Source organism: Scyliorhinus torazame, chromosome 20 (genome assembly GCF_047496885.1).
Source record: "Scyliorhinus torazame isolate Kashiwa2021f chromosome 20, sScyTor2.1, whole genome shotgun sequence".
NCBI lineage: Eukaryota > Metazoa > Chordata > Chondrichthyes > Carcharhiniformes > Scyliorhinidae > Scyliorhinus > Scyliorhinus torazame.
Window position 1 is genome coordinate 131622658 of NC_092726.1, and position 17129 is coordinate 131639786.

Below are 17129 nucleotides of genomic sequence, written 5' to 3' on the forward strand. Positions count from 1 at the left end.
ACAATGTGCTTGCTGCAGTAAGGTGGAAGGGAGTGGTGTGCAATATACTCCAGCATTAAACGCTCTCTCCCCTTTCTCTCTTTACCATTCTCCTTTATTCTGTTTCTGTTTTCTTTATATTGGTATCGGGTGAAGATTTGATTAGCTGTGGGTCTCTTGTGCAAGATATTCTTCTACGTTTTTTCCAGTCAGACACATTCTGCGACTTTGTTGCTTTTTGCAACCACAGCAAACATGATGAATAATTGGAAATTCACAACACTGAAGGAGTCTCCTTGTTCAACAATTACTGTTTCTGTGCCCATTATTACTATTCTATAGATACATAATCAGATTATTGAATACAGGAGTTGGGACGTCTTGCTGACGTTCTACAGGACTTTGGGAAGAACACGCTTCGAATACTGTGTACATTCTGGATATTTTCACCGAGAAAGAGGGCAGAAACGATTTGCTAGGCTGCTACCGGACTTGATCATTTGAGTTATAAGGATAGAGCGGCTGGATAGACTGGAACATTTTTCTTGGAGGCTGGGAGTTATATTGACGTCGTCTATACAATCATGAGGGGCATAGATTAAGTAGATTTTCCCAAAGGTAGTGGAATCCAAAACTAGAGGGCATAGGTTTAACGTGAGAGTCGAGAGATTCAAAAGGGTCCAAAGGAACAATTGCAGTAATAGTTGCAGTAATAGAGCCGTATTCAATTCTGCCTTTAAAAAGCATTTATATAGTTATATGGAGAAGATGGGTATAGAGGTATATGACCAAATGTGGACAATTGGACAGGCTTTGGGTCGTAAAAACTGGGCTGCATGGACAAGTTAGGCCGAAGGGCCTATTTTCAGGCTGTAAACCTCGCTGACCCTATGACGTGTTCCACCTTCCAGATCTGTGTCGCTGCAGATTCGAGCACACCATCTAATGTCCAAATCGGTTTGAAATTTTGCTGTGGGTGCCTGCCTTGATTTTTCTGATCGGCAGTGAACTTTGAGGGAATGAAAGTATCTGAGGAACAGGCAGGAATTGACATTGAGGCAGAAGCTCAGCTGTGATCAAACTGAATGTTGGGGCAGGAGTGAGTGGCCCTGTTGTAATTTGCTGTCCGTTCCAGTTGCCACAGCACTCGCAGCTCGCAGGTGAATATAACTGCTAGATAAGATTTTTACGTTAGATCTTTCGAATAATTATTTCAATGTTCTGGGATACAGTTCAATTATCTGGTCCACACTGTGAGATTGGTGGAGGCAGATACAACAATGGCTTTCAAATGTCAAAGCGAGAAACTACAGGAATCAAATGCATGTCTCTGGGGAAAGGTCCATCGAGTGGGATTGAATGAACGGCTAATCTAAAGAGCCGCTGAGGTTAAACGGAATGAATGTCCTCCGTCGGTACTTCACGCACTTTTAAGTATTGGTCATGTCTGGCTGTGAGGTGATGTGCACCAACACCTGGAGTTTCCCGTCAATGTTACCGACCACGGCGTGTATGATTATGGTAATCATTTATATACAATGTGTCCATGCTTGATTCCGACGTCCGCTTGAGCTCACTGGTTACTTCACAGCATCAACTTAATTATAAGTTCGGACCTGTCTCACCGTGCGCGCTTTCTGCCGTTTTTAATATTCCCAAAACATGTGTGTTGCATAAATAAAAGCAGCAGCACATTTATAATTAGAAGTAGGTGTATTTTGTTTAGAGGTTGCATTGATCTGTTTTGAAAAGAGGCTTGTGCCACATGTTTACTTTCTGGCCTCTCGCTGCGGAATCCCGAGTTCGATTCCAGCTCTGTACACCTTGAAGGTGGTTTGTGGAGGAGATGTTGTCAAGTGACAGTTAACCCGAAACATTTCTTCAGTGTTTCCCTCCCTACCTCCTCCTCTAACCGAGAAAATAGACAATCACTGTAAGCATCCCAGCCGAGTAAAGATCAAGAGGGAGACTCGAGGGCAGGTAGCAGTGGAAAGAAGTAGAACTGTGGCGTCACAGCCTGCAGTGAAAGAGCGCGACGAGAGCGGCGGAGACTCAGTGAAAGAGCGCGAGGAGAGCGGCGGAGACTCAGGGAAAGGGCGCGAGGAGAGCGGCGGGGACACAGTGAAAGAGCGCGAGGAGAGCGGCGGAGACTCAGTAAAAGAGCACGAGGAGAGCGGCAGAGACTCAGTGAAAGAGCGCGAGGAGAGCGGCGGGGTCACAGTGAAAAAGCGCGAGGAAAGCGACGGGGATACAGCTGCCGGAGAAGTGGCATTCAGATTTTCGGCCGGAGCAGTGGCCAGGGGTCTGTCGGGAAGGTAAGATTTCCTCTTTCAAAACTTTAAAAACTTACCTTGAAGAGTGACATCTCAGCAAAGCAGTGACCTGATTGGCTGGGAAGGAAAGTGCTCCAATTAGCAGTAGCTGGGAGAAATTTAACTCTTCGTGTGTTGGTCAGTGTGGAAGGGAGGTTAATGAGTTACCAATTTAGAAGCATGCTGGGAATATTAACTATTTTAACACTGCTTTTGAGCGAAAATAAGAAGGTCAAGTAATGTAAACCAAATACTGCTTAGTGTGTGGTACTGGCCTTATTATGATAATAAGTTGTTCTTCCGAAGGAAAACAAAATGCGGACTCGAATTGTTTTTAAACCAAGAGCAAAACATTCATATTTCCTCTTGCGTATGTGCCCAAGCTTTATCTCTTCAAAGTTGTTTATTTCACCCTATAAATATAATGGTTTTTGACTGCATAACTCAGAGTGCAGTGCCTTGGCTTTGCAGCTGAAACACTCTCTCTCCACAAGTATATTTGTGTAAATAAATTTCCTTAAATCAAACCTCGAGGAATTTGTCTTTATTATGATTTTCACGACAAATTGGCGTATTCGTTGTAGTTTCCCTAATTTAACGGGACGTGAACCCCGAAACGAATCTCTAAACAGGACTCTCTCAGCTGAAAGGGAGAGAGCTACAGCGCGACCCCAGCTGAAAGGGGGGTCTGCGGCTCGGCAGCCTTAATTACTGGCCAGTGACTCATGCTCGGAGAGTTATCTTAATTAATTAATTAATGATAGCTGCATGGGAAGAAAAAGGTGCCTTAGAGACTAAAATAAAATAAAAAAAGTCTTTGACGTTCGTGAAAAGATAAACAGCGGTGTGCGCTCCCTGTAGTATTTGTAAATGATTTCCGATCTCCGTGGTTGTTGTTATTGTTATATAGATGTTCTAACGTATTTTGCAGACGGAACGATGAACACTAAACTCGCCGCTCCCTCACATGTCGTCCCAAAGCCTCGGTAAAGATATCCGGAGCGAGAAAGAAGGTGAACTCCTGAAAGAGGACAGATAAGGGAGTCAAAATGAGTAAGAAAATGAAAATAAACAATCGTACAGCAATGGAATGAGGTAGGTAAACCTATATGTCCCGCATAGGAATCTAATGAAGCTGACCCCCTTTCGGAAAAGAAAATAACAGGGGTGTAAAAGTAAATAGAAGATTAAGGTAAAAGCGAGATTTGTCTGGAGCCGTGAGATAAGGCTAACAGTTAACTGTGACATTTGTGAGCTGTGAGAATCTGTGTGTTTTGTTGAACCAATTAATTTTGGGTTGTATTTTTATCGTCTGTCTTTGTGAGTCAGAGATTATAACCTCAGTGAGTGTTGTTGAGATTTCTATAATGAACGGAAACATTGGAAATTACGATCAGTTTAAAAGAAAGAAAATGCCTTTACGAATAAAAGTAATTGAATATGAATAAGGTTTATATTACGTAAAAAAACGTAAATGGCATCATGCCAAGTTCTCTGCCCCTTAGATTCTGCAGGAAACATTAACCATTTCAGCAGACAGTTGATCCTTTCCGAATTGATAAAGAAAAAATATACGTCTCTCAGAATAGCTAATGACTATTAAATCAATCATTGGGATTTGACTTAAATGTGTGCTATTGATAGCCCCCTCCCAGGGGATGTTTTGCAGCTTCTAAAGTACTCTTATGGTGCATCTTGGCTTTGAAGGATGGGATCCCATCCGGCATAAATGGGGGCTGCGTTCCCAATAATGATAATCATTTGAACAAAGGAAATGAGTTCCTCGAACACTGGTTGGAAACAGAGAGAAAGAGGCTATCATGCAAGGGGCCAAGAAGCACTTAAATCCCAGGGAGGATGTAACGCAACTGGCGACACCTAACCCTATTAGTCAGACAGACACTCTGCAAATTAGGAGCGGTAATACATCACATTGATAATGGAATGTTCATAGAACTGTCTCAAATACGAGCTCACCGTCCCCTTCAGTATACAGTCTTTATGTAAACTGTACATTACTGTAAACAGTCTATGTAAACAGTGCCTTACAGTAAATATTGTTCATGTAAACCGTACAGTGCTGTAAAGAGAGTATATGTAAATTGTGTCCGACTGTAAACAGTATTTATGTAAAATGTAAACTACTGTAAACATAGTGAATGTAAACAGTACCCTACAATCACCAGTATGTATGTGAACCGGACACCGCTGTAAAAAAACTCTGTGTGAACAGTGCCCTAAATTAAACAGAGTTTATTAAATTGTATACTGCTCTAAACAAAGTCCATGTAAACACTGCCCTACAGTAAACAGCTAATGTAAACCGGATACCGTGGCAAACAGCGTTTAAGTAAACAGCGCCTTACAGTAAACAGTGCCGACGTAAACCGTACTCTGCTGTAAACAGAGTCTATGTAAACAGTGTCCCGCAGTAAACAGTGTCTGTGAAAACCATGCAATGCTGGAAGTTGATTCCATGTAAACAGTGCCCTACAGTAAAAAGTTTTTGAAAAACGTAACCTGCTGTAATAAGAGTCTGTGTAAAGAGTGCACTACAGTAAGCAGTGTTTATGCACACCCTCTGCTGTTGTAAACAAAGTCTATGTAAACAATGCCATACATTTAGATACACCGTACATGGCTGTAACCAGAATCTATGTAAACATTGCCCTACAGTAAACTGAATGCAAGTAAACCGTGCACTAATATAAACAGAGTCTGTGTAAACAGAGCCCTACAGGAAGCAGTGTTTATGTAAACTGTACACAACTGTTAAAAGAGTCTGTGAAAACAGTGCCGTACAGTAAACCGTGCTTATGTAAAATGTACACTGCTGTAAACAGGGACTATGTAAACAGTGCACTACAGTAAACAGGGTGAAAGCAAACCATACACTACTGTAAACCGAGTCTATGTAACCAGTGCCCCACAGTAAACAGTGTTTCTGTAAATCATACACTGCTGTAAACAGTGACTATGTAAACAGTGCCCTACGCTAAACAGTCTATGTAAGCAGTGCGCAACTGTAAACAATATTTATGTAAACTGTACACTACTGCAGACAGAGTCCAGGTACACAGTACTCTACAGTAAACTGCTAATGTCTATGTAAAGAATCTATGTAAACAGGGCAGTGTTTATGTACACCCTATACTGTTGAAAGCAGAGTCTATGTAAACAATGCCCTCCAGTAAACAGTGTTTATGTAAATCGTACGCTGCTATAAACAGAGTTTCTGTAAACAGTGCACCAAAGTAAAGAGTGTTTATGTAAATCGTAACTGCTATAAACAGGGTCTACGCAAATAGTGCCATACAGTAAACAGAGTCTATGTAAAACGTGCCAAACAGTAACCAGTATTTAAGCAATGCCCAACAGTAAACAGTCAATGTAAACAGCGCCAACAGTAAACAGTGCTGATGTGAACCGTGCGCTGATGTAAACGGCGTCAAGGTAAACAGAGCCCTGCGGTAAACAGCGTTTAGGTTATCCGTACACTGCTGTAAACAGAGTTTTTGTAATCAGTGACCTACTGGAAACAGTTGTTATGTAAAAAGTACACTGCTGTACTGAGCAGTGCTCCAAATGCTAGTGATTTGAAGCAAACCTGTTGGACTTCTTACTGTACTCACCCTGACGAATGTGATATAAAATAGTTTCTTTAGAGATATTAGTTACTGTAATGTAGAGATAGGCTAGTCTCATTCTGGTGAGTTCACAGACAAAGGATTTCAGACCGCATGGCAAAGCAAGTAGGAGCTGTGTCCACCAAAGGAGGAGAAAAGGATGCTGGGTAATAAGGGGGCCAGAGGAAGGGATGAGAAGTGAGCCAATCAGAATGTATGACCAGGTCAGGAGGGGTATAGGATGACCTATGGGAATCGTGTATGTGAAACTTGATACAATTTGAATGTATTTGCAGAAATCCCTTTGTCTCCTTGTTCATTCGCTTTTCCGGGCTGTAGGAGACTAGATGTGTCCTATACCTCTGTGAAATGAATCAGGCTTGCAGTCAAATAAAGTAACTAATGCTGTACCTGCAAATCCATCTCGACTTTTATTGAGGCCAGACTGACGGGTTAAGAAATTTATATTTGTCAACCACAGTCCAACGCCGGCATCTCCACATTCTGTAAACAGTATCCTACAGCAAACAGTGTGTATGTAAAATGTACACTGCTGTAAGGAAAGTCGGTGAAAACAGTGCCTTACAGTAAACAGAGAAATTGAATAGTACACTACTGGAAACAGTCTATGTCAAAGTGCCCTCCAGTAAGCAGTATTTAAACAACACCATACAGTAAACAGAGTGAAAGTAATCCTTACATTAAATGAACAGACCCTTTGTAAACTGTGCCTTCTAGTAAAAAGTGTTAATGTAAGCCGTATACTGCTGTAAAATGAGTCCATGTAATCAGTGCCCTACAGTAAACAGTGTTTCTGTAAATCGTACTCTGCTGTAAACAATGTCTGAGTAATCAGTGTACTACACTAAACAGTGTATATGTAAACGGTACACTGCTGTAAACAGAGTCTACGTAAACAGGGCACTGCAGTAAACAGAGTGTAAGAAAACCGTACACTAATGTAAACAGAGTCTGTGTAAACAGAGCCTTACAGGAAGCAGTGTTTACGTAATCTGTACACTATTCTAAACGGAGTCTGTGCAAAGAGAGCCCTACAGTAAACCGTGCATATGTAAAATGTACACTGCTGTAAAGAAAGACTATGTACACAGTGCACTCAAGTCAACAACATTTAAACTGTGCCCTACAGTAACAGACACTATGTAAACAGTGCCCAACAGCAAAGAGGGTGAAAGTAAACCATACACTTCTGTAAACAGAGTCGATGTAAACAGTGCCCTACAGTAAACAGGGTGAAAGTAAACCATACACTTCTGTAAACAGAATCTTTGTAAACAGTGCACTACAGTAAACAGTGTTTCTGTAAATCGTACACTGTTGTAAACAGTGACTATGTAAACAGTGTTCGTTTACACTAAACAGTCATCATAACAGTGCGCTACTGTAAACAATGATTATGTAAACCGTACACTACTGCAAACAATCTTTGTACATGTGTCCTGTAGTTAACATTGTCTATTTAAACAGTGTCCTGCAGTAAACAGTATTCTTAAACCGGAAATTTCTGCAAATGGAGGCAATGGAAACAGTGCCGGAGAGTAAACAGTCTTATTGTAAACCGTACACTGCTGTAAATAGTCTCTGTAGACAGTGCCCTACAGTTATCAGTGTTTATGTAAATCGTACACTACTGTAAACAGAGTCTATGTAAATATAGCACTATAGTAAACAGTGTTTATATAAACGGTATATAAACGGGAAGCAGACTATATAAACAGTGCCCTGCTGTAAACAGGCTGTATAAACAGTGCCGGATAGTTAACAGTCTTTATGCAAACCGTACACTGCTGCAAATAGTCTATGTAAACAGTGCCCTGCTGTAAACAGTGTTAATGTAAACCGTAAACTGTTGTAAACAGTCTATGTAAACAATACCTAAAGTAAACATAGTCAATTTAAACAGTGCCCTACAGTAAACAATATTTAAACCGGACATTGCTGTAAACAGAGTCTATGTGAACTGGACCTGCAGTAAACAATGTTTTTGTGAACCGTGCACTGTTGTAAACATAGTCTATGTGAACAGCGCAATACATTATTTCCAAAACATGTGTTGCATAAATAAAAGCAGCAGCACATTTATAATTAGAAGTAGGTGTATTTTGTTTAGAGGTTGCATTCATTGTTTTTAAAAGAGGCTTGTGCCACGTGTTTACTTTCTGATCTTCCGCTGCGGAAACCCAATTTCGATTCCAGCTCTGTGCAATAACTGACCGATCACACTTTGTCAATTATTCACGACCTAAATGGAGGAAAGGAGCATTAACGATTTTCTATTATACATTTTTTGAAATTTCGGAACAAGAAAGTTTACGCAGGCGAATTTATTAATCCAGTTTATTCCACGTGAAACGCTGTTCCCCAGATCTCCAAGAACACTCAGGGTGTTCGAAAGCATCCAGCACCAAGCAGTGCGCTTGATTGCTCCTCCTGCCACAAGCATTCAATCCCTCCGCCAGAGCTATCCCAAAATGCACCGCAACAACTCAACAAAGTTCCTCAGGCAATTGTTCCTTCGGCAGCATCTTCCAGACCTACGACCACTGTCATTTTGAAGAACTAGACAGGCCCCTACTTGGGAAAATCACCAACTGCAATTTCCCCTACAAACCACTCACCACCCCCACTTGGAACCATATAAACGTTTCTTCACGGTAACGGGGGCAACAATCATTTAGCTTCCTCCCTTAAAGCACGTGGGTGCACCCAAACCTCACGGCCTGCAACAATTCAAGGAGGCAGATAACCACCACCATCTGAAGGGCAACTCGGGATGCGCAATAAATTCTGTCCCAAACAGCAACTCTCACATCCAGTAAAAGTGATGTTTTTAATGGATTGGTGCTTTGAATTTCTGGGGCCTGGGAATGAACTGTTCTCCAATATTCAAAAATAAATATACAGGACCCAATTCCTTTTTTCCAATTAAAGGGCAATTTCGTGTATCCAATCCACCTATCCGGCAGATCTTTGGTTGTGGGGCGAAACCCACGCAAAAACGGGGAGAATGTGCGAACTCCTCACGGACAGTGATCCAGAGCCGGAATCGAACCTAATAACTCAGCGCCGTGAAACAGCTGGGTTAACCACTGGGCCATCCCGCTGTCCTTATTTGTCATTCTAACGGTGGAAATAATCATGTGCAAACGTGACACCACTGTTTAAAAAAGGAGGGAGGCAGAAAGCGGGTAATTACCGGCCAGTGAGCATAACTTCTGTAGTAGGGAAGATGCTGGAATCCATCATCAAGGAAGAAATAGTGAGGAATCTGGATGTAAATTGTCCCATTGGGCAGACGCAGCATGGGTTCATAAAGGGCAGGTCTTGCCTCACTAATTTAGTGAAATCTTTTGAGGACATTACCAGTGCGTAGATAACGGGGAGCCAATGGATGTGGTATATCTGGATTTCCAGAAAGCCTATGACAAGGTGCCACACAAAATGTTGCTGCATAAGATAAAGATGCATGGCATTAAGGGGAAAATAGTAGCATGGATTGAGGATTGGTCAATTAATAGAAAGCAAAGAGTGGGGATTAATGGATGTTTCTCTGGTTGGCAATCAGTAGCTAGTGCTGTCCCTCAGGGATCAGTTTTGTGCCCACAACTGATCACAATTTACATAGATGATTTGGAGTTGGGGACCAAGGGCAATATGTCTAAGTTTGCAGACGACACTAAGATAAGTGGGAAAGCAAAAAGTGCAGAGGATACTGGAAGTTTGCAAGGGATTTGGATAGGCTAAGTGAATGGGCTAGGGTCTGGCAGATGGAATACAATGTTGACAAATGTGAGGTAATTCATTTTGGTAGGAATAAAAGCAAAAGGGATTATTATTTAAATGATAAAATATTAAAACATGCTGCTGTGCAGCGAGACCTGGGTGTGCTAGTGCATGAGTCGCAAAAAGTTGGTTTACAGGTGCAACATATGATTAAGAAGGCAAATTGAATTTTGACCTTCATTGCTAGAGTTATGGAGTTTAAGACTAGGGAGCTTATGCTGCAATTGTATAGGGTGATAGTGAGGCCACACCTGGAGTATTGTGTACAGTTTTGGCCTCCTTACTTGAGAAAGGACGTACTGGCACTGGAGGGTGTGCAGAGGAGATTCACTAGGTTAATCCCAGAGCTGAAGTGGTTGGATTACGAGGAGAGGTTGAGTAGATTGGGAATGTACTCGTTGGAATTTAGAAGGATGAGGGGGGGATCTTATAGAAACATATAAAATTCTGAAGGGAATAGATAGGATAGATGCGGGCAGGTTGTTTCCAATGGCAGGTGAAAGCAGAACTAGGGGGCATAGCCTCGAAATATGGGGAAGTAGATTTAGGACTGAGCTTAGGAGGAACTTCTCCACCCAACGGGTTGTGAATCTATGGAATTCCTTGCCAAGTGAGACAGTAGAGGCTCCTTCATTAAATGTTTTTAAGATAAAGAGAGAGAGCCGGGACCTTGGAAACAGCGCGTGAGTTTGAAAAAGCGCGGGAGCTGCGAGCAGAGGGGACAGTTTAAAAGGTCGCAGCGTGGGTGAGGTAAGTACTGCTTAACCACGTCCTTACCTTGCAGGTCAGCTGTTCGGGAGAGAGAGAGAGCCGGGACCTTGGAAACAGCGCGGGAGTTTGAAAAAGCGCGGGAGCTGCGAGGCAGAGGGGACCGTTTAAAAGGTCGTGGCTTGGGTGAGGTAAGTACTGCTTAACCACTTCCTTACCTTGCAGGTCAGCTGTTAGTTTCGGGAGATCAGTTTCGGGAGCAAGCCTATTGTAGATAGGCCGACTGTAAATCAGGAAGGATACAAAGGGTGTGGCTGAAGTGCCTATAGAAACAGAGTGCTGGAGGCAAACAGAGTGTATCTGAGTTTGGGTCAGGCTGAGTTCGGGTAAGAGGTGAGTGAGGGCTGTGTTTTTTGAAGTTTGGTGTTTGGGGTTGAGTCTCCCCCCCCCCCCCACCCCCCCCCCCCCCCCCACCCCCAAAAAAATTCCAATTAATTAAGTTAATTAATTAACTAGTTAAGGGAATTTGGTGCTCATCTTAAGGAGGTGCAGAGAAGCTGACCTGTGAGGGAGCCTCGGGAGCAATTACATCACAGCCAGCAGGTAAGTGATTGGCTTGTAACTGGTAAGTGATTTCTCTCTCTTTGACTTTCTCTTAGCTGTGTAGTGTAGTTCAAATTTAACTTCAGGTTTAAGTCATGGCAGGGTAGCTCAGACCCGTGTCATGCTCCTCTAGTGAGATGTGGCAAGTCAGGGACCCTTCTGGTGTTCCTGACTCCTTCATCTGCACGAAGTGTGTCCAACTGCAGCTCCTGTTAGACCGCTTGACGGCTCTGGAGCTGCGGATGGACTCACTTTGGAGCATCCGCGATGCTGAGGAAGGTGTGGGTAGCACATTCAGTGAGTTGGTCACACCGCAGATTAAAATTACTGAGGCAGATAGGGAATGGGTGACCAACAGACAGAGGAAGATTAGGAAGGCAGTGCAGGGATCCCCTGCGGTCATCTTCCTCCAAAACAGATGTACCGTTTTGGAAACTGTTGGGGGAGATGGCTCACCAGGGGAAGGTGGCAGCAGCCTGGTTCATGGCACCGTGGCTGGCTCTGCTGCACAGAAGGGCGGGAAAAAGAGTGGCAGAGCTATAGTGATAGGGGATTCAATTGTAAGGGGAATAGACAGGCGTTTCTGCGGACAACAAAGAACAAAGAAATGTACAGCACAGGAACAGGCCCTTTGGTCCTCCCAGCCCGTGCCGACCATGCTGCCCGACTAAACTACAATCTTCTACACTTCCTAGGTCCGTATCCTTCTATTCCCACACTATTCATGTATTTGTCAAGATGCCCCTTAAATGTCCCTATCGTCCCTGCTTCCACCACCTCCTCCGGTAGCGAGTTCCAGGCACCCACTACCCTCTGCGTAAAAAACTTGCCTCGTACATCTACTCTAAACCTTGCCCCTCTCACCTTAAACCTATGCCCCCTAGTAATTGACCCCTCTACCCTGGGGAAAAGCCTCTGACTATCCACTCTGTCTATGCCCCTCATAATTTTGTATACCTCTATCAGGTCTCCCCTCAACCTCCTTCGTTCCAGTGAGAACAAACCGAGTTTATTCAACCGCTCCTCATAGCTAATGCCCTCCATACCAGGCAACGTTCTGGCAAATCTCTTCTGCGCCCTCTCTAAAGCCTCCACATCCTTCTGGTAGTGTGGCCACCAGAATTGAACACTATACTCCAAGTGTGGCCTAACAGCTGCAACATGACTTGCCAATTCTTATACTCAATGCCCCGGCCAATGAAGGCAAGCATGCCGTATGCCTTCTTGAATACCTTCTCCACCTGTGTTGCCCCTTTCAATGACCTGTGGACCTGTACTCCTCGACCTCTTTGACTTTCAATACTCGTGAGGGTTCTACCATTCACTGTATATTCCCTACCTGCATTAGACCTTCCAAAATGCATTACCTCACATTTGTCCGGATTAAACTCCATCTGCCATCTCTCCGCCCAAGTCTCCAGACAATCTAAATCCTGCTGTATCCTCCGACAGTCCTCATCGCTATCCGCAATTCCACCAAACTTTGTGTCGCCTGGAAACTTACTAATCAGACCAGTTACATTTTCCTCCAAATCATTTATATATACTACAAAGAGCAAAGGTCCCAGCACTGATCCCTGTGGAACACCACTTGTCACAGCCCTCCAATTAGAAAAGCATCCCTCCATTGCTACTCTCTGCCTTCTATGGCCTAGCCAGTTCTGTATCCACCTTGCCAGCTCACCCCTGATCCCGTGTGACTTCACCGTTTGTACTAGTCTACCATGAGGGACCTTGTCAAAGGCCTCACTGAAGTCCATATAGACAACATCCACTGCCCTACCTGCATCAATCATCTTAGTGACCTCCTCGAAAAACTCTATCAAGTTAGTGAGACACGACCTCCCCTTCACAAAACCGTGCTGCCTCTCACTAATACGTCCATTTGCTTCCAAATGGGAGTAGATCCTGTCTCGAAGAATTCTCTCCAGTAATTTCCCTACCACTGAAGTAAGGCTCACCGGCCTGTAGTTCCCGGGATTATCCTTGCTACCCTTCTTAAACAGAGGAACAACATTGGCTCTTCTCCAGTCCTCCGGGACATCCCCTGAAGACAGCGAGGATCCAAAGATTTCTGTCAAGGCCTTAGCAATTTCCTCTCCAGCCTCCTTCAGTATTCTGGGGTAGATCCCATCAGGCCCTGGGGACTTATCTACCTTAATATTTTTAAAGACGCCCAACACCTCATCTTTTTGGATCTCAATGTGACCCAGGCTATCTACACAACTTTCTCCAGACTCAGCATCGAACAATTCCTTCTCTTTGGTGAATACTGATGCAAAGTATTCATTTAGTACGTCGCCCATTTCCTCTGGCTCCACACATAGATTCCCTTGCCTATCCTTCAGTGGGCCAACTCTTTCCCTGGCTATATTCTTGCTTTTTATGTACGTGTAAAAAGCCTTGGGATTTTCCTTAACTCTATTTGCCAATGACTTTTCGTGACCCCTTCTAGCCCTCCGCTCTCCTTACTTAAGTTCCTTCCTACTTTCCTTATATTCCACGCAAAGCTTCGTCTGTTCCCAGCCGTTTAACCCTGACAAATGCCTCCTTTTTCTTTTTGACGAGGCCTACAATATCACTCGTCATCCAAGGTTCCCGAAAATTGCCGTATTTATCCTTCTTCCTCACAGGAACATGCCGGTCCTGCATTCCTTTCAACTGCCACTTGAAAGCCCCCCACATGTCAGATGTTGATTTGCCCTCAAACATCCGCCCCCAATCTATGTTCTTCAGTTCCCGCCTAATATTGTTATAATCAGCCTTCCCCCAATTTAGCACATTCATCCTCGGACCACTCTGATCCTTGTCCACCAGTACTTTAAAACTTACTGAATTGTGGTCACTGTTACCGAAATGCTCCCCTACTGAAACATCTGCCACCTGGTCGGACTCATTCCCCAATACCAGGTCCAGTACCGCCCCTTCGCTAGTTGGACTGTCTCCATATTGTTTTAAGAAGCCCACCTGGATGCTCCTTACAAACTCCGCCCCGTCTAAGCCCCTGGCACTAAGTGAGTCCCAGTCAATATTGGGGAAGTTGAAGTCTGCCATCACCACAACCCTGTTGTTTTTACTCTTTTCCAAAATGTGTCTACCTATCTGCTCCTCTATCTCCCGCTGGCTGTTGGGAGGCCTGTAGTATACCCCCAACATTGTGACTGCACCCTTCTTATTCCTGATCTCTACCCATATAGCCTCACTGCCCTCTGAGGTGTCCTCTCGCAGTGCAGCTGTGATAGTCTCCCGAACAAGTAGCGCAACTCCGCCTCCCCTTTTACATCCCCCTCTATCCCGCCTGAAACATCTAAATCCTGGAACGTTTAGCTGCCAATCCTGCCCTTCCCTCAACCAGGTCTCTGTAATGGCAACAACATCATAGTTCCAAGTACTAATCCAAGCTCTAAGTTCATCAGCCTTACCCGTAATACTCCTTGCATTAAAACATATGCACTTCAGGCCACCAGACCCGCTGTGTTCAGCAACTTCTCCCTGTCTGCTCTGCCTCAGAGCCACACTGTCCCTATTCCCTAGTTCTCCCTCAATGCTCTCACCTTCTGACCTATTGCTCCCGTGCCCACCCCCCTGCCATACTAGTTTAACCCGTCCCGTGTGACGCTAGCAAACCTCACTGCCAGGACATTTATGCCTCTCCGGTTCAGATGCAACCCTCCTTCTTATACAGGTCACACCTGCCGCGGAAGAGCACCCAGTGGTCCAGATAATGGAAACCCTCCCTACTACACCAGCTGTTTAGCCACGTGTTTAGCTGCTCTATCTTCCTATTTCTAGCCTCACTGGCACGTGGCACAGGGAGTAATCACGAGATTACAACCCTCGAGGTCCTGTCTTTTAACTTTCTGCCTAGCTCCCTGAACTCCTGCTGCAGGACCTCATGCCCCTTCCTGCCTATGTCGTTAGTACCAATATGTACAACGACCTCTGCCTGTTTGCCCTCTCCCTTCAGGATGCCCTCTACCCGTTCGGAGACATCCTGGACCCTGGCATCAGGGAGGCAACATACCATCCTGGAGTCTCTTTCACGTCCATAGAAGTGCCTATCTGTGCCCCTGACTATAGAGTCCCCTATTACTATTACTCTTCTGCGCTTCTCCCTTCTGAACATCAGAGCCAGCCATGGTGCCACTGCTCTGGCGGCTGCTGTTTTCCCCTGATCGGCCATCCCCCCCCCGCCCCCCCCGCCCCCCCCCCCCGCCCCCCCCCCCCCCCGACAGTATCCAAAGGGTTATACCTGTTCGAGAGGGGGACAACCACAGGCGATTCCTGTACTGACTGCCTGCCCTTTCTGGTGGTCACCCATTTCTCTGCCTGCACCTTGGGTGTGACCACATTTACATAACTGCGATCTATGACGCTTTCCGCCACCTGCATACTCCTAAGTGCATCCAATTGCTGCTCCAACCGAACCATGCGGTCTGTGAGGAGCTTCAGTTGGGTGCACTTTCTGCAGATGAAGCCATCCGGGACGCTGGAAGCCTCCCGGACCTGCCACATCTCACAGTCAGAGCACAGCACCCCTCTAACTGACATTGCGTCAATTCATTAAAATTAAAATTAATTTTTTTAAAAAAATATATATATTTTTAAATTTCAAAGTTACTGTTAACTATCTGTTTCCTAGCAGTAGATTTCTAATAGAAATGCGAAAGCTAAATATAGTACTCTCCGATCTCTGGCTTAGATATCCCTCTAAATTATAATTAAGTTATTATGTTTAATTAGTTACCAATGCTCACATTTTTTTTAATTTAGTGTAGAATCCCAACCAGCCACTCAGGCCACAGCTTTTCTGTGATGTCACTTCAGTTTCCCCCCGACACACACAATTTGAAAAAGGTATAAATGTAAAAATCAGTAAAAATCACTTACTTACCTTCTTACCTTCTGAGTGTCTTAGATGTTCTCAGGTTCTCTCGCTGACAGAGAGTGCTCCTCCACCTCCGAACCTTGACCTGCACAATGCTAATAATATAATAATAATAATATAATATGGCACTTACCTCACACCAATGGGTCTTATTATTAGGTTAGACGAGGAGGGCGGGTGGGAGACACTACACTTGTAGTGTCTCGGGTTTCCTCTCCACCAGAATTTATTGGTTGGGGGGGGGGGGGGCGGGGGGGTGCCTTCCCAGAGTTCCGCGGGTCGAACTTCAGGTTCCCGCCTTATATAAAAAAAATAAAACAGAAAAGAAGAACAGACACGGGACCAGGTAAGGGTTTTTAAAGTCACTACTCACCTCCCAGAAGGCCCCTGCGCACCGCTGCCGCCGAAATCCAAAGGGCTGCTCCTGCAAATGTAAGGGTTTTTAAAATCACTACTCACCTCCCAGAAGGCCCCTGCGCACCGCTGCCGCCGAAATCCAAAGGGCTGCTCCTGCAAAGGTCAGGGTTTTTAAAGTCACTACTCACCTCCCAGAAGGCCCCTGCGCACCGCTGCCGCCGAAATCCAAAGGGCTGCTCCTGCAAAGGCAAGGGTTTTTAAAGTCACTACTCACCTCTCAGAAGGCCCCTGCGCACCGCTGCCGCCGAAATCCAAAGGGCTGCTCCTGCAAATGTAAGGGTTTTTAAAGTTTCTAATCCCCTCCCAGAAGGCCCCTGCGCACCGCTGCCGCCGAAATCCAAAGGGCTGTTCCTGCAAAGGTAAGGGAGTGGCAGGACTGGCAGCTCAATGTTCCGGGGTACAGATGCTATAGAAAGGATAGAACAGGAGGTAAGAGAGGAGGGGGAGTGGCGTTTTTGATTATGGAGAACATCACGGCAGTACTTAGAGGGGATATATCCGAGGGTTCGCCCACTGAGTCTATATGGGTGGAACTGAAAACTAAGAAGGGAGAGATCACCTTGGAAGGACTGTACTGCAGGCCCCCAAATAGTCAGCGGGAAATAGAGAAGCAAGCCTGGAAGGAGATTACAGATAGCTGCAAGAATAATAGAGTGGTAGTAGTAGGGGACTTTAAATTTCCCAACAATGACTGGGACAGCCATAGCATTAGGGGCTTGGATGGAGGGAAATTTGTTGAGTGTATTCAGGAGGAATTTCTCATTCAGTATGTGGATGGACCGACTAGAGAGG